This window comes from Oncorhynchus gorbuscha, linkage group LG05 (genome assembly GCF_021184085.1).
Source record: "Oncorhynchus gorbuscha isolate QuinsamMale2020 ecotype Even-year linkage group LG05, OgorEven_v1.0, whole genome shotgun sequence".
NCBI lineage: Eukaryota > Metazoa > Chordata > Actinopteri > Salmoniformes > Salmonidae > Oncorhynchus > Oncorhynchus gorbuscha.
Window position 1 is genome coordinate 74,248,337 of NC_060177.1, and position 25,676 is coordinate 74,274,012.

At 42.2% G+C, this 25,676-nt stretch overlaps 1 pseudogene; it reads right to left on the reverse strand.

The window, feature by feature from the left end:
- The window catches only part of LOC124036480, a 77,088-nt pseudogene that overhangs the window by 36,823 nt on the left and 14,589 nt on the right, over positions 1–25,676 (reverse strand).

Genomic DNA, 25,676 nt, shown 5'->3' on the forward strand with positions numbered 1-25,676 from the left:
TGCGAGTTTGCAAGTATCTAAAAACGTGGGTATTGAGAATATTATGGTAAACCTTCAGAGTATCAAATGAGACAAATGTATTATCAACAAATAGGTCACAAAAAAACCCACCAGACTGTTCCTATGCCAGCACTGGAATGCTGTGTCAATCTGTGACGCTGGGAAGATATGATTAGATGTTAATGGGGAGAAGCCGCTTGCTTGTTTAAGGCTAAAGTGATTTCGGAATTGGGACAAGATTTTAAGGGAGTTCTTAACAATGGGAATCAAAACATGGGTGCCATGATTCACGGACATTGGGGTGTACAGGAGCGGGACCGGAGAAGTTGGAAGGCTTGACTGTAACTCCATGACGGCCCAAGTTGGGTCATGCTTGTTTTGAAATGTAGAAACCCAATAAACACATTTAGATATATTTGCTGACCAGTAGTACTGTAAACATTTGGGAAGGCCCAGCCCACCTGTGGGCTTATGTCTCCCTAGATATACCCTTCTCATTGGTGGATTTGACTTAGCAGCAGATTGTCGAAGCGGGTGCAATAACAACTTCCCAGCTTTCTCTCAGTCTTCATAGAATTTTTGCCTCAACTTAAACAGAAGCTGCGCCGTTTGGTTGGTGGAAATATTGTCAAATTCGGATTGGTGTAGCAGTCTCTCTTTGTAGATTTCAGGAGTTGGAAAAGAGGCATATCTATTGTCCACATCTAGCATGTGTTGAGATAGCTCCGATAAGTGTTTGGTGCTCTGTTTGTTGTCATACTCTGTGTATGAAATCATTTGGCCCCTGACATATGCTTTAAACAACTCCCACACAGAGTGAGACACGTCAGGTAAAGTGTATCTATAAATATACATCAATGTGAGTTGATATGTATTTTTTAAAGGCACTACAGGATAGTAGTAGTGGGTCAAGTCGTCAAGCGCGTTGTGACACAGTACTGTCCGGAAAGCAGATATCTAGCTGGACAGGGCTATCTTCTGAGATAACGATGCTGTGATATTTGCTATTAGTTACAAAATAGAAGAATTCTATTGTCCAGCAGGAAAAAGTCATTCCTAGAGTGTGAGCGGTGGACTGGAGGAAAAAAGGAGTGGGACTGCTCCTCCTCCATCGATCAGAAAAATGATAGGATTCTAGAAATGAGTTGATTACTGCGCCTGATTTTGAAATTACATTGTTGGGCTTCGGTCTGGATCTGTCAAGACTTGGATGCAATACACAATTTAAATCTCCACCCAATATCAAATGATGAGAGTTAAGGTCGGGAAGTGTTGTGATGAGGTCAAAGAAAAATTGAATGTCATCCCAATTAGTACCATAGAGGTTAGCGAGAATAACCTGTGTGCTAAACAATTTCCCCATCATTGTAATATATCTGTAATAAGAATCTCAAATTACTTTGGAGGAGACAAACGGGGGGGTGCCTTTTCTGATAAGGATGGCTGCCCCGCTGGCCTTAGCACCAAAGTTGGAGTGAAATAGTTGGTGTACCTATCCTCTTTAGTTTGTCATGGTTGCTGGACCGGAGATGGGCCTCTTGGAGAAAAACAGTGTCCAGACCTAAGGACTTAAGATGAGGATACACTTGGCTACGCTTGATCACCTGGTTAATTCCTTTCACGTCCCAGCTGATAAAGCATGTGGAGCCTAGAGTATGTGAATTAGGCATAGTCATCAGAAATGAATGTTAGTATGATTACATGGCCAGTGTCCTGAAAGGTCAGAGCAATAGAACATAAAGAACTACCCAGAAGAAAACCTTGGATCCTATGCTGGGCTTTCCCTTGTTGGAAGGCTGCATCTACCTCTCCTAGACTAGAGCAAAATGCTACCATGAAAACCTGAACCTCAGTAGAGCTCTATCCAGAGCCAACATGATCAAGTTTACACCTAGGGAAGAGATTCTGAAGGGAACAACCTTAGTTATCTAAGATATACTATGCAATATGCATATTTGAAGGATAGTAAGACAATATATTAAAGCGAAGGTATAGGTATATGTTCCCCCCTTCCCCCGACAAACCCCATCCACTTGGGATTACTTAAATATTATATATACATACTGTATACACAGTCATACACATACATGCATACAGTTGAAGTCTGAAGTTTACTTACACTTAGGTTGGAGTCATTAAAACTAGTTTTTCAACCACTCCACAAATTTCTTATTAACAAACTGTAGTTTTGGCAAGTTGGTTAGAACATCTACTTTGTGCATGACACAAGTAATTTTTCCAACAATTGTTTACTGACAGATTATTTCACTTAATCACAATTCCAGTGGGTCAGAAACTTAACTACACTAAATAGACTGTGCCTTTAAACAGGTTGGAAAATTCCAGAAAATTATGTCATGGAAGATTCTGATAGGCTAACTGACATAATTTGAGTCAATTGGAGGTGTACCTGTGGATGTATTTCAAGGCCTACCTTCAAACTCAGTGCCCCTTTGCTTGACATCATGGGAAAATCAAAAGAAATCAGCCAAGACCTCCACAAGTCTGGTTCATCCTTGGGAGCAATTTCCAAATGCCTGAAGGTACCACGTTCATCTGTACAAACAACAGTACACAAGTATAAACACCATGGGACCACGCAGCCGTCCTACCGCTCAGGAAGCAGACGCATTCTGTCTCCTAGAAATGAATGTACTTTGGTGAGAAAAGTGCAAATCAATCCCAGAACAACAGCAAAGGACATTGTGAAGATGCTGGAGGAAACTGGTACAAAAGTATCTATAGCCACAGTAAAATGAGTCTTATAATGACAACCTGAAAGGCTTGCTCAGCAAGGAAGAAGCCACTGCTCCAAATCTGCCATAAAAAACCCAGACTACAGTTTGAAACTGCACATGGGGACAAAGATTGTACTTTTTGGAGAAATGTCTTCTGGTCTGATGAAACAAAATAGAACTGTTTGGCAATAATGACCATCTTTATGTTTGGAGGAAAAAGGGGGAGGCTTGCAAGCCGAAGAACACCATGAAGCACGGGGGTGGCAGCATCATATTGTGGGGGTGCTTTGCTGCAGGAGGGCCTGGTGCACTTCACAAAAGAGATGGCCTCATGAGGTAGGAAAATTATGCGGATATATTGAAGCAACATCTCAAGACATCAGTCTGGAAGTTAAAGCTTAGTCGCAAATGGGTCTTCCAAATGGACAATAACCCCAAGCATACTTCCAAAGTTGTGGCAAAATGGCTTAAGGACAATAAAGTCAAGATATTTGTCACGCCTTGGTCATTGTATTTTGTGTTTTTGGTATATGTTTGGGTAGGCCAGGGTGTGACATGGGTTTATATGTTGTGTTTCGTATTGGGGTTTGTATTATTTGGGATCGCGGCTGATTAGAGTGTGGTATAGGCTTGGCTGCCTGAGGCGATTCTCAATTAGAGGCAGGTGCTTATCGTTGTCTCTGATTGGGAACCGTATTTAGGCAGCCTGACTTTCGCTTTGTATTTCATGGGTGTTTGTTCCTATCTTTGTGTAGTATTCACCAGATAGGCTGTAATTAGTTTCACGATTCGTTTGTTGTTTTCGTATTTCAGTTATTTCATGTACCGTCATATCTTTCATTAAAGTCATGAGTAACCTACACGCTGCATTTCGGTCCGACTCTCTTTCTTCAACAGACGAACGCCGTTACAGTATTTGAATGGCCATCACAAAGCCCTGACCTCAAACCTATATAAAATGTGCGGGCAGAACTGAAAAGCGTGTGCGAGCAAGGAGGCCTACAAACCTGACTCAGTTACACCAGCTCTGTCAGGAGGAATGGTCCAAAACTCACCCAACTTATTGTGGGAAGCTTGCGGAAGGCTACCCGAAACGTTTGACCCAAGTTAAACAATTTAAAGGCAATGCTACCAAATACTAATGTAAACTTCTGACCCACTGGGAATGTGATGTAAGATATAAAAGCTTAAATAAATCATTCTCTCTACTATTATTCTGACATTTCACATTCTTAAAATTAAGTGGTGATCCTAACTGACATAAGACAGGGAATTTTTACTTGGATTAAATGTCAGGAATTGTGAAAAACTGAGTTTAAATACATTTGGCTAAGGTTTATGCAAACTTCAGACTTCAACTGTACCTTCATGTATCTGACATTACATGATCATTGATGTTTACGGATCATGAAAAGCATAGTTATTTGCTGTACAACTCTGATGATAGGGCTAAATGTGCACAATTGTTTTGCATGGAATAATTAAACATTTGTAGTTCCGACTATGCTCAATAGGTGATGATATTAAAACAAATAGTTATAACATTTATTTCCCAATCCCTTGAAAACATGATGTAGTTGTCAATGGTTTTAGCGGAGCTGGGGGTCTCGTTTCTGTCTGTAATGAAGCCCTTTTGTGAGGAAAACGTTTTTAATTGGCTGGGCTTGGCTCACCAGTAGGTGGGCTTGGCTCCCAAGTGGGTGGGCCTATGCCCTCCCAGGCCCCTGCCCAGTCATGGGAAATCCATAGACTAATTCATTTCAATTAACTGATTTCCTTACATGAACTGTAACTCAGTAAAATTGTTGAAATTGCTGCATGTTGCGGTTATATTGTTGTTCAGTATAGTTTTTATGACATGCGACCCATAAAAATACACACTTTAATCTACACAGGTTTCACACATTCGTTGTTATTGTCGGACAATCAAAGTGGCACTAGGCTACAATCTGTGGCTCCATGTGTAGCAAGCAATGTGGGAGATTTCTAATCAATGCAAAATTGAATAAAAATTATGGAATGAAATGAGCTAAATGAGAATGAGTAGCCTACAACAAGCAACCATTAGATAGGCTGTTGTTTAATCTGAATGTAGTTGTTGTAGAGAGGGATGGGAAGCTCAGGAAAATAGCTTCAATTAGCCTAGATATCTTAGGCTAATCTATTTCAGCTAACTTCATCACATCGATTTGATGCAGTCAAGAGAAGCACTACAAGATGGGATGATAGATAACCTACGGTATCTACAAGTTTGTCAAACTAGCGCGGGTCTGCATGGCTACTCTCTCCCTCATGTCAAACTTATTGGCCCCTGCCCATCTCCCACACTGCTGCAAGCAAACAGATCTCCCAAGTCGCATAGGCTGCACAGCAAGCCAGTTACCAAATTTAAACAATGATTTTTTTAAAACACATGTATTTTGAAAATCCAGATATTCGAGAGATTTATTCGATAGTGAAATTATTTAAAATGCCCATCCCTACTCTGGCTACCTTACATTTTTTAGACCATTGAAACAACTTTTTGAGATGGAACTCCCGTTAGAATTATTCATGGTTTGATCAGGAGGAAGCCATGCATGCTTAAAACGATGAAAGCGTAGCCCAAAGTCATATTCAAAGCCTATCGAATGGAAAGAGAAAGAAATATAGCCTACTTTTTTAAAACTTCTAAATACTTATGGAGATACTTAGGAAGTGTTCATTATTTAACATTTTTACAAGTTTAGGCTATATGGCCCTTGCATCTGACAGAGAGAAAAACAATATTTTCTGACTGGACATTTTGCACTGCTTTGGTGTCATTTTTTGCTCTCTTTTGCGTTCAGTATAAGTATTTTCTTAATCTCTTGTCTAGTACTGTCTTTTTGCTAGCTACTTTAAGTGCCGTCTTGTCTTCCCAGTAGCCTATTTGGTGTGTAAACTGCTCACTGCTCATAACTTGCAGCCAGGATTAATGAGCAGGTCAATATTTGACTGTTGTTGTTTTGGTAATCAGTGGCTGCATTGTAGGGGGAGTAGTTTCTCCTCTCCTAGGAAAATTAGCAATTAGTGTTAGTACTTAGGTCTTCCCTGTTTTCTCAGCCCCAGCTGTAAGCGACGGTCGTGTCAGCACCGGTCTCGTCGCCGAAACAAAGACAGTTCTGCAGAGTTGTCTGAGGAAGGCACCACTCTCTCACTTGAGGATCTAACGTTGTTATTTTCAAATTATCTCCTTTTGCTCTTTTGTAGTATTGGCAACCATGTGTGGTTTCTATACCTGTGTCTCCTTCTAGGCATTAGATGCTCCCCACCCCTTTGCTGCAACCCTTCTAAATTTAGTGTACCCTGTGCAGACACAACCTATGGATTCCTGGTTCCCGGCAGTGTTTGGAACTGCCGATCTGCGGTCAAGAGCGCTGAATTCATCTCAGCCTATGCTGCCATTCAGTCCCTAGACTTTTTGGCCCTGACGGAGACCTGGACCACCCCAGAGAACACTGCTACTCCAGCTGCTATCTTCATCGGACTACGTATTCTCTCGTAGTACAAGAGCATCTGGTTGTCAAAGTGCTTGCCCAGGCCTACTAATTTCTCCTAAATGGAGATGATATTTTCTCCCTCACTAACCTGTCAATCTCCTCATTTGAATTCCTTGTTACTGTCACTTGTCCACTTAAGCTTAACATTGTTGTCATCTATTGCCCACCAGGTACATTTAGAGTTCCTCAATGAGCTTGACACCTTCATAAGCTAATTTCCTGATGGTCACCCCTCTTCGTACTGGGCGACTTCAACCTCCCGATGTCTGTCTTCAATTAATTTCTTCCCACTCTTTGCCTCTTTTGACCTCACCCTTTCCCAGTCCCCTCCCACTCACAAGGCAGGGAATACGCTTTACATCATCTTTACTAGAGGCTGGAATCTCACTGCAACCCCCCTCCAGGTCTCTGATCATTACTTTGTTTCCTTTTCTGTCTCCCTCTCCTCCAACCCTACACAGATGGGCAGCGCCGTCGCAATCTTCGTTCTCACTACTCTCTCTTCTTCTATCCTATCATCTCTCCCTTCTGCTAAATCCTTCTCCCCGTCTCCTGAAATTGCCTCTTCAACCTTACTCTTCTCCCTTTCCGCATCCTAGGACACCCACTGCCCTCTTTCCTCCCGGCGCGGCCCTCCCCTTCTGCTCAGCTCTACTCAGACTCATTGCGAGCTTACAGGGCTGCGGGCAACTGAGCGAAAAAGTTTTGTTTTCAACCAATCATCCTTTCATTCCCTTCTCTCTACCTTCTGCTGCTAGAGCCACTTTCTATCAATCAAAATGTTAAGCTTCTGCCTCTAACCGTAGGAAACTATTTTCCAACTTTTCCCTCCTTAATTCTCCAATCCCTCCCTACGACTTTGTCAACTACTTTGAAAAGAAAGTTGATGACATCCACTCCTCATTCACTCAGCCTATTGAGTCCACTATTGAGTCTTTCTCCCCTCTCTCTCCAGATGAAATCCTGCGACTAGTGAGGTCCGGCCGACCAACAACCTGCTTGTTCGACCCTATCCCGTCCTCCAGATGTCTGGGGACCTTCTCCCACTCCTCACTTCTCTCATCAACTCATCCCTGACCACTAGCTGCGTCCTCTGCCTTCAAAATGGCCAGAGTCGCTCCCCACCTCAAAACCAACACTCGACCCCTCTGACGTCACACTACAGACCGGTATCCATTCATTGTCTTTCCATTACACTTCAGCGCGCAGTCTCTGACCAACTCTCTCGCTATATTCTCAGAACAATCTACTTGACCCAAACCAGTCAGGATTCAAGACTGTCCCCCTCCCGTAGAGCAAAGAACCTTGGTGTGACCGTGGACAACACCCCGCCGTTCTCTGCAAATATCAAACTCAGTGACTCTGCTCTACAACATTCTTCGGGTACAACCCTACCTCACACAGGAAGCGGCACAGGTCCTAGTGGCAGCAGGTAGCCTAGTGGTTAGAGCCTTGGGCCAGTAACCAAAAGGTTGCTGGGTCGAATCCCGAGCTGTCATTCTGCCCCTGAGCAAGGCAGTTAACCAACTGTTCCCCAGACGCCAAAGACGTGGATGTCAAGGCAGCCCCCGTACCTCTCTGATTCAGAGTGGTTGGGTTAAATGCAGAAGACACATTTCAGTTGAAGGCATTCAGTTGTACAACTGACTAAGTATCCCCCTTTCCCAAACCCAGGCACTTGTCATCTACTGCAACACGCTTTTGGATGGGCTCCCCGCTTGTGCCATCAAACCCTTGCACGAACTTGATTTCCCTCCCGACTAGTTCTGACTTTGCTGATAGATACTTTATTGAGGAATGACTGAGATACAGTATTTTGTTGTCCAACCTAGCCATCTTAAGATGAATGCAACAACTTTAAGTCGCTCTGGATAAGATCGTTTGCTAAATGACTAAAATGTAAATGTATATAACATTTATTGAAATGGGTTATGGCAAATAGGAAAAATATTTGGAATGTCACTCGTGCTGTGCGCTGCCACTGCGAGGCGCCAGTCAAGTTCAAATAGGCTAAACCGTTGTCTGTCAAATCAGACACCCAACCCTACTATGCTATGTCACACTTTCACTAATCCCCATATACAGTGGGGAGAACATTTGATACACTGCCGATTTTGCAGGTTTTCCTACTTACAAGCATGTAGAGGTCTGTAATTTTTATCATAGGTACACTTCAACTGTGAGAGACAGAATCTAAAACAAAATCCAGAAAATAACATTGTATGATTTTTAAGTCATTCATTTGCATTTTATTGCATGACATAAGTATTTGATACATCAGAAAAGCAGAACTTAATATTTGGTACAGAAACCTTTGTTTGCAATTACAGATATCATACATTTCCTGTAGTTCTTGACCAGGTTTGCACCCACTGCAGCAGGGATTTTGGCCCACTCCTCCATACAGACCTTCTCCAGATCCTTCAGGTTTTGGGGCTGTCGCTGGGAAATACAGACTAACAGCTCCCTCCAAATATTTTCTGTTGGGTTCAGGTCTGGAGACTGGCTAGGCCACTCCAGGACCTTGAGATGCTTCTTACGGAGCCACTCCTTAGTTGCCCTGGCTGTGTGTTTCGGGTCGTTGTCATGCTAGAAGACCCAGCCACGACCCATCTTCAATGCTCTTACTGAGGGAAGGAGGTTGTTGGCCAAGATCTCGCAATACATGGCCCCTTCCATCCTCCGCTCAATACGGTGCAGTCATCCTGTCCCCTTTGCAGAAAAGCATCCCCAAAGAATGATGTTCCCACCTCCATGCTTCACAGTTGGGATGGTGTTCTTGGGGTTGTACTCATCCTTCTTCTTCCTCCAAACACGGCGAGTGGAGTTTAGACCAAAAACCTCTATTTTTGTCTCATCAGACCACATAACCTTCTCCCATTCCTCCTCATCCAGATGGTCATTGGCAAACTTCAGACGGGCCTGGACATGCGGTGGCTTGAGCAGAGGGACCTTGCCTGCCCTGCCGTGTGGTTCTGGGCTGATCCTTCACCTTCCTCATGATCATTGATGCCCCACGAGGTGAGATCTTGCATGGAGCCCCAGACCAAGGGTGATTGACCGTCATCTTGAACTTCTTCCATTTTCTAATAATTGAGCCAACAGTTTTTACCTTCTCACCAAGCGCTTGCCTATTGTCCTGTAGCCCATCCCAGCCTTGTGCAGGTCTACAATTTTATCCCTGATGTCCTTACACAGCTCTTCGGTCTTGGCCATTGTGGAGAGGTCGGAGTCTGTTTGATTGAGTGTGTGGACAGGTGTCTTTTATACAGGTAACGAGTTCAAACAGGTGCAGATAATACAGGTAATGAGTGGAGAACAGGTGGGCTTCTTAAAGAAAAACAGGTCTGTGAGAGCCGGAATTCTTACTGGTTGGTATTTTATTGTCATGCAATAAAATGCTAATTAATTACTTAAAAATCATACAATGTTATTTTCTGGATTTTTGTTTTAGATTCCGTCGCTCACAGTTGAAGTGTACCTACGATAAAAATTACAGACCTCTACATACTTTAAGTAGGAAAACCTGCAAAATCGGCAGTGTATCAAATACTTGTTCTCCCCACTGTACGTGCAACAGGATCCTAGTGAGACTCACCGACAATTAGGCCTATTTCACAGTGATGGTCATCGTATCCACAGGTCATCATGGTGCCCACATTGTCGTTGATCACCGACACAATGTCAATGTCAAAGTCCTAGAAAGAAATAAACAGGACATAATTAACTTATCAAGTGACTTACCTAGTAGCCAGTGTGCTGTGATTGACATCATTACGCATGACTCAACACCTATGAAGATCAACAAGTAAAGATACAGGTTGTGATCAGGGTAGTAGTGCAGTTCCAGGATCAGGTCCATCATGTCCATGTGATCTTATTAATTGTCATCTAAATGTCAAAACTGATCCTAGATCAACACTAATGGTCCGTTATTAGCAGCCAATTTAAATCACACACAAATTACATATTGGTTTCCTAACCCTGTAAGTAGGTATGACAGCAATCCATGCTTTGATTTAGTCACCCTGTGACTGTTTCCAAATCCACACATTTTAGCATTTGTGGCACAAATCCCATGCATGTCGTGCTTCATGTCCAAAACATCTTCGATAAGCTACACAATCAATTTCAGATAATTTAGCATTTGAAAAACATGCTATGAACAGTATCGTTTCAGTTGAGCGTATTAGCATTTTCCCTGTATCGGAAATTGATGCTGTTGCTATGAAACCTCTTGCTAGCTTACGATTTTGGGTGTATTCGTAAATTCAATGTGGAGTGCCAGAGTGCCCTCTGAGCATTTGAAAATCCAGAGCAGTGTCAGATTATCTGTTTGTTAGCTCAGAGCGTTCAGAGCACACACTGGACGCTCTGGCCGAGGAGTAGAGTTGATCCAAGCGGTTTGACCTCCCAACTACACCCAGACACAAATGAGAGAACACCTCACTCTGACCATTTTCCTTGCCCAAACAGAGCTGATTAGGCTGTTTTCATGTTATTCAGAGCGTTGGTGACTGTAAATGTACTGCTGGCAAAATAATGCTTTTTTTGCCAACGTTTACAGACACCAGCCGCATTCAACAGGTTTTGAGTGTTCATAAATTCAGTTATTCTGCGCTCTGGAACACTCAGAAGAGAGTGCTCTGAGATCAGAGTAGATGGCCAGAATTAACAATGTCCATTGAGAAGGCACCACGACTATACCACTTAGCTAAGAATGAAGTGAATAATCAAGTCAATAAAAGCTGCGTAGTTAGCATATAGTTAATATACTGCATGGCAAGTTCGATGTATTAGTAGCCAACTCACATTAGGTAACTAGCATACCGGTACATACTGCTGTAATGCTATGCGGTTCGTAAGGATAGTGTAGCTAACAAATTGTCAGCCAACATAACATGTAATGTAATTTATTTAAATCATGACTTTGTTACATTACTCAACATTTTAATGTTTGGCATAATTAGTTAAAGAAATTAATTTGTATCCGATCTTGTTGGACTTCGGCTGCATATTTTCCGTCATTTTCTTAAAATCTGAAACCGTTGTGAAGCCATACCCATTTTTGGGAAGAATTGAAGAATTGCATTATGGGCCCTAAAAGCACAGGAAAAGTGTCCACCGCTTGTATACTTTGTATACTTGGTCACTGGGCTCCCTCCATCTGATGGCAACATTGTCATTCTGACGGTAGTGGACCGGTTCTCCAAGGCCACCCATTTCTGCACCCTTATTGGGTTGTTGGCCAGCCTGTCCTCCGGATTCCATCCCCAATCCAACGGCCAGTCGGCGCGAGCTAACCAGGACCTAGAAACCACCATAAGATGCCTGGTCTCAACCAACCCCACTACCTGGAGTCGACAACTGGTCTGGGTGGAGTATACTCGGAACACCCTTCCCTGTTCAGCCACAGGACTCTCCCGTTTTGAGTGCTCTATGGTGTATCAACCTCCACTCTTCCCAGAGCAAGAGGTCCACATACCCTCGGCCCAGATGTTTGTCCTCCACTGTCGATGTACCTGGAGAAGAACTCAAGCGGCACTTCTCAAGACCAACTTTAGGTATCGTCGACAAGTGGACCGTCGCCGGACTCCAGCTCCCCGCTACCGCATTGGGCAGAGGGTATGGCGCCTCCCACTCGGGACCTGCACCTTAAAGTGGAGTCCCGCAAACTGTTCCCCCTATCTCATTGGTCCTTTTCCCATCTCTAGGGTCCTTAGTTCCACTGCTGTCCATCTTGTTTTACCCTGTACCCTCCGTATTCACACAACTTTCCATGTGTCTAGGATTAATCCTGTGTCTCACATCCCTTAGTCGTCTGTCTCCAGGCCCATTCCCCCCGTCATCGATGGCCATCTGGCATACACAGAGAAATGCCTCCTGGGTGTTCGACCACGGGGCAGGGGTTTCCAGTACCTGGTTGACTGGGATGGTTATGGCCCGGAGGAGAGGTGCTGGGTTCCCGCTAGAGACATCCTGAACCCGGCCCTCATCGCCAACTTTCACCACCGAAATCCCGGTCAACCAGGTGGCGTCCCTAGAGGTGGGGGTACTGTCATGCCTTCATCCATTTCACCTGTCTTGGTGATTAGTCCCCAATCATTAGTCCCCGGTGTATTGATCCCTGTGTTTCTCTCTGTGACAGTTCATCTTGTTTTGCCAAGTCAACCAGCGTTTCTCCTAGCTCCTATTTTTCCCAGTCTGTTTTTTCCTGGCCCTCATGGTTTTGACCCTTGTCGGTCCTGACGCCGAATCCGCCTGCCTGACCACTCTAACCTGTGGTCCGCCTGCCTAACCTCTAGCCTGCCTATCCCCTTGGACTCTGACCTGGTTTATGAACCCTCGCCTTTCCCCAACCTGCCTTTTTGCCTAACCCTTTTGGTGCAATAAAAATCTGAGCTCAACCATCTGCCTCCTGTGTCTGCATTTGGGCCTCGCCTTGTGCAATTATACTGCGGTCCAACTCCATCACAAACCCTCTCAGTTGGGTTGAGGTCAGGTGATTGTGGAGGCCAGTTCATATGATGCAGCACTCAATCACTCTCCTTCTTGGTCAAAATAGCCCTTACACAGCCTGGAGCTGTGTTTTGGGTCATTGTACTGTTGAAAAACAATGATATCCCATCTAGTTCGCGCTTAGTGTGAATAGCACTTGATGGTTTTTGGGACTGCACTTGAAGAAATGTTAAGTTCTTAATTTTTCTCATTGAAATCAAATTTTATTGGTCACATACATGTTTAGCAGATGTTATTGCGGGTATAGCGAAATGCTGGAGTTTGTAATGACAGAAGTGGATGCAATGGGGCAATAGACATTTAGTTCAGGTACCTTTGCTTTCTTGGGTACAGGAAAAATGGTGGCCATCTTGAAGCATGTGGGGACAGCAGACTGGGACAGGGAGATTGAATATGTCCGTAAACACTCCAGCCAGCTGGTCTGTGCATGCTTGGTGGACAGGCTAGGGATGCCATCTGGCACGGCAGCCTTGCGAGAGTTAACAAGCTTAAATGTTTTAATCATGTTGGCCACGGAGAAGCAGAACCTACAGTCCTTGGTAGCGGACCGCCTCAGTGGCACTGTGTTATCCTCAAAGCAGGCGAAGAAGGTGTTTAGCTTATCTGGAAGCAAGACATTGGTGTCCGATGTGGCAAGTTTTCCTTTTGTAGTTTGTGATTGTCTGTAGACTCTGACACATACGTCTCGTGTATGAGACATTGAATTGCTACTCCACTCTGTCTCTATACTGACATTTTGCATGTGATTGCCTTACAGAGGGAATAACAACCCTGTTTGTATTCAACCATATTCCCAGTCATCTTGCCATGGTTAAATGCAGTGGTTTCTCGCTTTGTTTGGCACAAATACTGCCATCTCTCCACGGTTTCTGGTAAGGGTTGGTTTTAATGGTCAGTCACATCTCCTGTACACTTCCTGATAAACTCAGTCACCGTATATCAGCTTATTCAATGTTATTCTCAGAGGCTACCCGGAACATATCCTAGCCCTCGTGATAAAAACAATAATGAATTATGGATCCCGACTGGTCAGACCAGCATTGAATGGGTACAGTGCCTTGCAAAAGTTCATCCCCCTTGGCGTTTTTTCCTATTTTGATGCATTACAACCTGTAATTTCAATGGATTTTTATTTGGATTTTATGTAATGGGCATACAAAATAGTCCAAATTGGTGAAGTGAAAAATTTGTTGAAAACAAATTCAAATTAAAAACGGAAAAGTGGTGCATGCATATGTATTCACCCCCTTTGCTATGAAGCCCCTAAATAAGATCTGGTGCAACCAATTACTTTCAGAAGTCACATAATTATTTAAAGTCCAAGTGTGCAATCTAAGTATCACATGATCTCAGGATATCTACACCTGTTCTGAAAGGCCCCAGAGTCTGCAACACCTCTAAGCAAGGGGCACCAGCAAGCCAGCAAGCGGCACTATGAAGACCAAGGAGCTCTCCAAACAGGTCAGGGACAAAGTTGTGGAGAAGTACAGATCAGGGTTGGGTTATAAAAAAAATACCAGAAACCTTGAACATCCCACGGAGCACCATTGAAAAATTGAAAGATTTTGACACCACCACAAATCTGCCAAGAGAGGGCCCACCCACCAAAACTCACAGACCAGTCAAGGAGGGCATTAAACAGAGTCAACGATAAGACAAAAAATAAACCTGAAGGAGTTGCAAAGCTTCACAGCGAAGATTGGAGTATCTGTCCACAGGACCACCTTAAGCTGTACACTGCACAGAGCGGCCAGAAAAAGCCATTGTTTAACGAAAGAAAATGGTGTTTGCCAAAAGGCATGTGGGAGACTCCCCAAGCATGTGGAAGAAGGTACTCTGGTCAGATGAGATGAGCTTTTTGTCCATCAAGGAAAATGCTATGTCTGGTGCAAACTCAACACCCCATCACCCGAGAACACCATCCCCACGGTGAAGCATGGTGGCAGCATCAAGCAGTGGGGCTGTTTTTCATCAGCAGGGACTGGGAAACTGGTCAGAATTGAAGGAATGATGGATAGTGCTAAATACAGGGACATTCTTGCGGGAAACCTGTTTCAGTCTTCCAGATATTTGAGACTGGGACATAGGTTCACCTTCCAGCAGGGCAATGACCCTAAGCATACTGCTAAAGCAACACTCACGTGGTTTAAGGGGAAACATCTTAAATGTCTTGGAATGGCCTAGTCAAAAGCCTAGACCTCAATCCAATTGAGAATCTGTGGTATGACTTAAAGATTGATGTACACCAGCAGGAACCCATCCAACTCGAAGGAGCTGGAGCAGTTGTACCTTGAAGAATGAGCAAAAATCCCAGTGGCTAGATGTCCCAAGCTTATAGAGACATACCAAGAGACTTGCAGCTGTAATTGCTGCAAAAGGTGTCTCTACAAACTATTGACTTTGAGGGAGTGAATAGTTATGCACACTCAAGTTTTTTTGTCTTATTTCTTGTTTGTTTCACAAACACCATTTTGCATCTTCAAAGTGGTATGCATGTTGTGTAAATCCAATTACACAAACCCCCCCAAAATACATTTTAATTCCAGGTATAAGGCAAGAAAATATGAAAAATGCCAAGGGGGTGAATACTTTCACAAGCCATTGTACTTCAGTCAATGTGTTGATAGAACTTCGGTAGCATTTTCCTAAAATTTGCTTTGTTCAAATCCCCAGCTTCAATAAATGCGTCCTCAGGATATGGTTTCCAGTTTGCATAAAGTCCAGTGAAGTTCTTCAAGGGCTGCCGTGGTATCGGCTTGAGGGGGAATATACACGGCTGTGACTAACCAAAGAGAATTCTCTTGGGAGGTAATAGGATTGGCATTTGATTGAGGTATACTAGGTCGGGAAAAAAACTTGAGTTCCTGTATATTATCCTAATCACACATCCCCGCCCTCCTTCTTCCCGAAGAGATTTAATCCTGTCTGCGGGTTGAACTGAGAACCCAACTGGCTGTACGGAGAGCCATGTTTCTGTGAAATAGAGCATGTTACAATCCTAGATGTCTCTCTGCAAGGAAATCCATGCCCTCAGCTCATCAACTTTATTGTCCAGAGACTGAACATTAGCGAGTAATATACTTGGAAGTCCCCTCTGAGTACCTCTACTCCGCCAGCGGTGTTTTGGATCAGCCTTTGGAAACAGTTCTATTGCCCTCGTGGGTATGAACAAAGGATCCGATTCGGGAAATCGTATACCTTATCGTAATGCTGGTAAGTTACCACCGCTCTGATATCTAAAAGTTATTCCGCGCTGTACGTAATAACAAGTTTCTGACCTAATAATGTAAGAAAAAACACAAAAATAAAAATACTGCAAAGTTGCCTAGGGGCTAGAAGAACAGCTGCCCTCTATCAGCACCATTTTGACTGACCTTTATGTAATGATGGACTGTCCTCCATGAAGCTGGTTGAGAGAATGCCAAGAGTGTGTTCATCAAGGCAAAGGGTGGCTACTTTGAAGAAACTCAAATACACAATTTACTGATTTCTTTAACACTTTTTTTGGTAACTTACATGATTCCATATTTTAGTTCATAGTTCTGATATCTTCACTATTATTCTACAATGTAGAAAATAAACAAATAAAGACAAACACTGGAATGAGAAGGTGTCCAAACGTTTGACTGGTACTGTACATATACAGTGCCTTCGGAAAGTATTTAGACCCCTTGACTTTTCCCACATTTTGTTACAATACAGCCTTGTTCTAAAATTGATTAAATTATTTTTTCCCCCCTCAATCTACACACAATACCCCATAATGACAAAACAAAAAATATTGTTAGAAATGTTTGCACATTTATTAAAAGTAAAAAACAAATACGTTATTTACAGAAGTATTCAAACCATTTGCTATGGGACTCGAAATTGAGCTCAGGTGCATCCTGTTTCCAGTGATCATCCTTGAGATGATCACCGTGCAGCCAGCCCTAGGAAGTCTTGATGGTTCGAAACGTCTTCCATTTAAGAATGATTGTGGCCACTGTGTTCTTGGCGAACTTCAATGCTGCAGAGAAATTTGTTGGTAACCTTCCCTAGATCTGTGCCTCGACACAATCCTGTCTCGGAGTTGTACTGACAATTCCTTCCAATTGTCCGGCTTGATTTTTGCTTTGACATACACTGTCAACTGTGTGAACTTATACAGACAGGTGTGCCTGTCCAAATCATGTCATATCATTTGAATTTACCACAGGTAGACCACAATCAAGTTGTAGAAACATCAAGGATGATCAATGGAAACAGGATGCACCTGAGCTCACTTGAATCTCATAGCAAAGGGTCTGAATAATTATGAAATTTGGTGTCTGCTCTTTATTATTAATACATTTGTAAATTTTTAAAAAATGTAACCCGTTTTCGCTTTGTCCTTATGGGGCGTTTGGTGTATATTGATGAGGGAAAAAATGTATGTAATCAATGTTAGAACAAGGCTGTAATGCAATTGACATTTTATACACGTGCTGTTCTAATAACAGCAAGTGACTGACTGAACAAATCCTCACTTATCAGTATCTGCAATTTGGCAGTACGCCTAGACCTTGTTTTGACAACTTAATATGTCAAGGTCTCAGCTTAAAGAGAAGAAGCCTCGTGAGATATTGGTATGTCACATGTTATGAACCAGTCAGTATTGGTCGGCATTATGAATGAAACAAAACGGTAATGATGAATTAATTATGCTAAATCATGCAAATATAACTTGTCTTATACACAGCTATACACAGACAACTGCTGGGACTGCCCTAGCAGAGCTTCTGACAGATATTCACTATGGTGCATTAAGTTTGTTGGAAACTCTCCAGCTCGCTGACAAACAATGATTAATTTAAAATTTACTTTGAGTGTCCCTGTTTAAGAATTTCCACAACAGTAAAAAGTTAAGGGGCCTGAATTACTTTCCAAACGCACTGCGCACTGCGTGACCTGAGCCGTAGGACCATGTCCCAGGACTACCTGACATGATGACTCCTTGCTGTCCCCAGTCCACCTGGCCATGCTGCTGCTCCAATTTCAACTGTTCTGCCTTACTATTATTCGACCATGCTGGTCATTTATGAACATTTGAACATCTTGGCCATGTTCTGTTATAATCTCCACCCGGCACAGCCAGAAGAGGACTGGCCACCCCACATATGCTCTCTCTAATTCTCTTTCTTTCTCTCTCTCTCTCGGAGGACCTGAGCCCTAGGACCGTGCCCCAGGACTACCTGACATGATGACTCCTTGCTGTCCCCAGTCCACCTGACTGCTGCTCCAGTTTCAACTGTTCAGGCTTATTATTATTCGACCATGCTGGAATTTATGAACATTTGAACATCTTGGCCTTGTTCTGTTATAATCTCCACCCGGCACAGCCAGAAGAGGACAGGCCACCCCACATAGCCTGATTCCTCTCTAGGTTTCTTCCTAGGTTTTGGCCTTTCTAGGGAGTTTTTCCTAGCCACCGTGCTTCTACACCTGCATTGCTTGCTGTTTGGGGTTTTAGGCTGGGTTTCTGTACAGCACTTTGAGATATCAGCTGATGTACGAAGGGCTATATAAATACATTTGATTTGATTTGTGTACATACACACACAGCACATTCCCATAATAGCCATCACAGAGTGGGCTATAAAATAAATATGTTTTATTGTCACACCAAATGGGTGCAGTAAAATGTGTTTTATAGCGTCAGCCAAAGTAGTACAGCACCTTAGGGTTACGTACACCTGGCCCAACGCTCTAACCTCTAGATTACCTGCGCCCTATGACTTATCCCCCCCCCCCTCGAGTTTTGAATACACCTTAAGACATGAAAGGATAACTACTGTAAAGCTCAGTAGGAAGAGTTTGACTTAATGTTCCATACAAAATGGGTAAATACTCCAAGGTTCATCAGTGCTGTCATTTATTTAAGCATGGGAACAAAGTCACACAGACATGTCAGCTACTAACAAGCATTATTCAAAGTGTGATGTTATAAAATACAAAAATTGCAAAAACAAAAACCTTGTTGTTATTTCTCTTTTGTGTTATAAAATCTTAATTTATTGGATTTATTATACAGTACCAGTCGAGTTAATGCACACTCTTGGCATTCTCTCAAGCAGCTTCATGAGGTAGTCACTTGGAATGCATTTCAATTAACAGGTGTGCTTTGTAAAAGTTAATTTGTGGTATGTCTTTCCTTCTTAATGTGTTTGAGCCAATCAGTTATGTTGTGACAAGGTAGGGTTGGTATACAGAAGATAGCCCTATTTGGTAAAAGACCAAGTCCATATTATGGCAAGAACAGCTCAAATAAACTACGAGAACTTTGAAAGATTCTTAACTTGCAGGGCTTGATGGTTCTTGCGTCCATGATGAAACTGGCTCTCATGAGGACCACCACAGGAAAGAAAGACCCAGAAGTACCTCTAATGAACTTCTCATCTGCAGCAGAGTTACCAGCCCAAATAAATGCATCACAGAGTTCAAGTAACATACATCTCATCATCAACTGTTCAGAGGAGACTGCGTGAATCAGGCTTTCATGGTTAAAGAAACCACTACTAAAGGACACCAATAAGAAGAAGAGACTTTCTTTGGCCAAGAAACACAAGCAATGGACAGTAGACCAGTGGAAATCTCTCCTTTGGTCTGATGAGTCCAAATTTGAGATTTTTGGTTCCAACCGCCCTGTCTTTGTGAGATGCAAAGTAGGTGAACGGATGATCTCTGCATGTGTGGTTCCCACCATGAAGCAAGGAGGAGGAGGTGTGATGCTGTGGGGGTGCTTTGCTGGTGACACTGTCTGTGATTTATTTAAAATTCAAGGCACACTTAACTAGCATGGCTACCACAGCATTCTGCAGCGATTCGCCATCCCATCTGGTTTGGGCTTCGTGGGATTATCATTTGTTTTTCAACAGGACAATGACCCAACACAGCTCCAGGCTATGTAAGGGCTATTTTACTAATAATAATAATATATGCCATTTAGCAGACGCTTTTATCCAAAGCGACTTACAGTCATGTGTGCATACATTCTACGTATGGGTGGTCCCGGGGATCGAACCCACTACCCTGGCGTTACAAGCACCATGCTCTACCAACTGAGCTACAGAAGGACCACAAGGACTACTAAGAAGGAGAGTGATGGAGTGCTGTGTCAGATGACCTGGCCTCCATAATCACCCGACCTCAACCCAATAGAGATGGTTTGGGATGAGTTGGACCGCAGAGTGAAGGAAAAGCAGCCAACAAGTGCTCAGCATATGTGGGAACTCCTTCAAGACTGTTGGAAAAGCATTCCAGGTGAAGCTGGTCAAGAGAATGCCAAGAGTGTGCAAAGCTGTCATCAAGGCAAAGGATTGCTAGTTTGAAGAATATAAAATACATTTTGATTCGTTGAACACTTTTTTGGTTACTACATTATTCCATGTGTGTTATTTCCTAGTTTTGATGTCTTCACTATTATACAATGTTTGACTGGTACTGTATATTTGTATGGCATGTTGATATTGGTGGGTTGAGTGTGATGGTCTCTTTCTAAACTTGAATAAACACTGGGTTTCAGTTGATCTTAATGTTGCTGGCCTGAAGCCTTCATGTTATACTTTCAGCATAACCTATATAGGTCAGATTACTTTTGTAGCACACAATGTCTGGGAGTTTGCTACGAGGCCATACATTATCTGTATGGAAGGAAAAAGGCATGATGTGGCAAGGTGGTAGGCACAGAGAGTGCTGCCACTGGTGCATAACCTTGGCCCATTCATTTTCCACTGACTCACCCCTCTCTTTATGATGGCTTTCCTCAGAAGGCTGACCACATCTCTCCCTTCCACCCCATGCGACTTCAAGCCCTTGGTCCATGACACCAGAATACTCTGCATGAACATACACACGCACACAGACAATGACAACTTCTGGATCATTCTGAAGGCTCAAACCTCCAAATCACAGTTCCATTTTTCTCTTTAAATTTCAAATGCGGTCCTCAATAGTAATATAATAATAATAATATATGCCATTTAGCAGACGCTTTTATCCAAAGCGACTTACAGTCATGTGTGCATACATTCTACGTATGGGTGGTCCCGGGGATCGAACCCACTACCCTGGCGTTACAAGCGCCATGCTCTACCAACTGAGCTACAGAAGGACCAATAGTGAACCTCCTTATTCCTCACCTCATCCAGTTTGGTCTGCTGGCAAGGGAAGGAGAAGGTGAAGCCCAGAGGAAGCTTCTGGTTCTTGATCCCCAGCTTCTCCAGGAAGTTAGCAAGACACTCAGCAATATGGTCGAAGAGCTAAGGGCGAAACAGAGGGTGTTAACATACAGCAGCAAACTGGTCAATGTGCTAGTAACCCCTTCAGTTCATTGATATGATTTATGAGTTTTCCCACCCCATTTTTCTCGTATTTTAGCAAAATTATGATGTTATGGTCAAATATGACATATATGACATAAAAGCCATTACCAACCTCAACCCTTATTGAACACCCCAAATGCTGTCTTTACCCAACACAGTTCGAATTAGAAATACCTATGAAACCCCTATTCCAGAACCAGATGTTCTTCCCAGCATCAAAGTTAGCGATGTTATACAAATGTCATAAATCAGACCTACCGACATTGATACTGCTTGGTCTGGACGATGAGGCAGTGTTTAAAGGGACAATCAGCAGTTGCTACATACATATCATTCATGTATATGTTTTTGTTTTATGTATCTGTTGATTTTTGAAGAATATAACTTATGACACATGAGCTTATTAGTTTCGTACCCCATCAGAACCCAAAATAGAAAACTGTTTTACACCAATGTTTGTAAACAAAGTAAATGTAAAACAAACCAGTTACAGCCTCATAACATAGTTAAAACTATAATTTTGATATCATGGATGGTCAGTCCTTGCATCCATAGGTCTGTGTGTTAATTACATTTCTCCAGCCCCATCCATCAGCTTTTTACAGAAACAGTGGTGGAGTGGTTGCTTTGTTTTTGTTTAAACTCATGATTGGCCCTTTAAGAGGTCACAGTAATAAGGACAAAGGTCAAGCATCTGGCCCATTGCGTGGATTTGCTGTGTGAATTTAGGTCATTCCTGATGTCCATTGAAATGAAAATCCCCTTCTCCTCTCACCTCTTCGCCGCTGCCCCTCATCAGCTCCTCACGAATGGCATAGATCTGGTTCTCCATCTCCACCTTCTGCTTCCCGTTGTCAGACACCTTCACCAGCAGGACCCGGAAGTTGGTCCCACCCAGGTCGAGAGCCAGGAAGTCTCCCTTTTCTGCAAGAGTCAGGGAAAAAACACACACATACTCAAAAATGCTGCAAAGCAAGAAAAACATTTTTATACAAAAAACACAAACTAACAGTTCTACGTCTACTAAACTGCAATAGAGAGGGTAAAGAAAACAGGTATACCAAATATTTAAGTGGGAATGTGGTGCTTGTCTGGGTAAATCAATTATATACAACAAGTCTTCCAAACAGCCTAAATGGAGGACAACAATAAATCCAAGAATATACCAAAAATAGGCCTAATGGTATTTTTCATGTCATAGTACTATTATATAAAGAGTGTATACATTTCTACCACAATCTTTATGAAAGTTACAAAGCTGCAATAGAGATAACCATGAGCAGCAATAATGTTGATTGGAGCAGGGGTGATCACAAGTCAGACTAAAATGAATTTCATTACAACCACAGAGGACATTGACCATGAAGCAGTCGGCTCCTTCTGAACATCGGAGTCCTCTTTGAAAAGTGATGTCTTTCACCCATTGCCAATAACATACCCATGACCTTCTACCATTTTTATGAGATATAAAGGGGAATCTTTCAATGGACTGACCTTATTTTATCATGTGTAACAACCAACATAAAATGTTAATTACCAAACTATAAGGTTTTATTCAATGCAATAAACAAGTATAAAATAAGTTTTGAATCCTGTCACATTTGAGTGAATAGCCTACTGAACATTCAACATCAGTGGCTAACCACATAATTTAGAATGAAAAGAAAAACACATCGAAAGGAAGGAGAGAGAACGAAGAGAGAACGAGGAGAGAGAGTCAGAAATAGTGCTGTCACACACACACACACACACACACACACAGATTTTTTTCAATACAGATTTTTTTAAACATTGAACAATACTTTGATAACTGGTAGAACAAATAAAATAACAAATAGAATATCTCATTTCTGCTGAAGCTTCTATACTGCAATAGTCTACCATAGACATTTAGTCTACAGCAGTGTCCCCCCCCATGCACTAAACAACTGATTCAAATAACCAACTCATCATCAAGCTTTGATTATTTGATGATGTAGTGCATATAAAAATAACTTTTGACGTTAAATGTCCATGTACTGAACACAAATACAAGTTAAATGTCCATGTACTGAACACAAATACAAGTTAAATGTCCATGTACCGAACACAAATACAAGTTAAATGTCCATGTACTGAACACAAATACAAGTTAAATGTCCATGTACTGAACACAAATACAAGTTAAATGTCCATGTACTGAACACAAATACAAGTTAAATGTCCATGTACTGAACACAAATACAAGTTAAATGTCCATGTACTGAACACAAATACAAGTTAAATGTCCATGTACTGAACACAAATACAAGTTAAATGTCCATGTACTGAACACAAATACAAGTTAAATGTCCATGTACTGAACACAAATACAAGTTAAATGTCCATGTACTGAACACAAATACAAGTTAAATGTCCATGTACCGAACACAAATACAAGTTAAATGTCCATGTACTGAACACAAATACAAGTTAAAATGTCGAACACAAATACAAGTTAAATGTCCATGTACTGAACACAAATACAAGTTAAATGTCCATGTACTGAACACAAATACAAGTTAAATGCAAGTTAAATGCGTTCGCATTTTCAACTCTACTGATGGTTATGTCAAAAACTGTTGCATTTATATAGCAAATGTGCCCACTCTGGTCTTGGCATGTGAGCTATAGACAATAACTCGCAGATAGGCTACCCAAATTATGAGATTATTATGGATAAGAGAGCTATTTGTATTTGTCAAATGGCAACCAAGCATTGATCATGTCACCAGAATAAAACCCTCGTTATATATTGGAAAGGAACATCAAGCTCATCACTTTGCACATTCACCACCCTGTGAAGTTCATCACTTATTTAATCTGTAGCCTAATAAAGTGCACTGTACTGCTTTGTAACACCTTTTACTTAGGAGTTTTGGTGGGCTGGCCTCCCATCTGCACTGTAATCAAAGTATTCCCATAGTTCGCTTCTGCAGACAGTTTGGTCAACAAGCTGCGGACACTGAGCTATAATAAAAGTTGTGTGTGTGAAGGTATGAAATTACCGTTTGAAGAAGCCATGCTCTTCTTGCTTGATTCTTAAGTAATTGGCTTGCTCGGTGTCAGCTGCATGTGCAAACGCAGCCTGGCTAGCTACTGCCCCCTTCAGTAATTTGTCTGAATCTTTGATGTCACGTGAGACACCTTTGACATTAATACAGAAAGTAACAATACTTTGTCTGTCAAAGATTCAGACCCGATCCTCTCAATCCACATATGATGTCACGTGAGACAAATTTGACATAAGTACAGAAAGTAACAACAATTCTAGTACCAACCCACTTTTCATGTTTTAGTATAAAAAAAAAGTACAGAAGCTTCAGTATATCGTGCAACACTAGTCAAAAGTGTGAGAGAAAGACAAGATAGAGAGGCAGATAAAGTGAGAGTGATGAGAAAGAGGGAGGGAGACATAACAGTGGTTCAGCTGGATAGACACTTATCTGATAGGTTGGAGTTTAATATGCCAATAATGACCAGAATCAACAGGCGGAGCAAACCGAGGTTTGGCCTGGGTGCTTTTGCACTTTCTCTGCAATTCACATTTACCATTCCTCTCCAGTCACTTACGACAAATCACCTTCCCCAGTCTCCAAGAGTGGTTTTTGCCACCTGATATACTTTTGATATGCCCCAGTCACAGTCACTAACACAGGTCAAACTCAAAGGAAAACGCAGCTGGGACATTTCAATGTTCATGCAGCATAGGGCTACCGCTAGAGTGTAATGTCTAGATGGGATACAGCTACGTCAAAACAAAGGGGTGGGGGGCATTTTACCTAACCTTAACCCTTTTCCTAACCTTAACCTAATTCTCCTAAGCTGCTACATTAATTATCCTAACCTGCTGGTAAGTTCACAAAAGCTGTGTCCCTTCTAGACAAAACCCTCCTAGAGTGCATGTCCAATTAATTTCTTTAAAAGTGGTATGCTAGTGTAGATGGATATTATAACAGAGCCCAGATTTTCTATGTGCCATTCTTCACCAGCATACGCTCATTAGCTAAAGGTTCATCATGGTTCTGGGGATTCAAAGGGGTGCACATTTTGTTCTTGACCTAGCACTCACACACCCAATTTAAATCAAAAGGCTTGATGATGAGTGGATTAGTTGAATCAAATGGGTGAATGCTAGGGCAAAAACAAAAAGGTGCCAAGATTGAGAAACGAGGGCGAAGATTGAGAAATCCTGATCTAAAGGGCTGTCAAACAAAAAAACTCCCTCCTATTCTCACCTCAACAACCAGTCCATAGTTGACATATTTCTAAGCTGTTTCTTGAAGATTCCAATTACTGTGCATGAGAAGGCTTGATGGCCAGGTCTCTCTTGGGAGAGAGGTCTTCTGACACCAATGGCACTTTTTCATTCAATACAGGTTAAATAATATATTTTTTAAACACTTTAGATGGGGCAAGAGTCATATAGTTATAAATATATACAGTATATATCCATCTATGGCTCTTAACTGGGCTTAGCTGTGTCATTCTGACACAGTTCACTGACACAGGTCATATTCTGCAGCTGAGACACACAG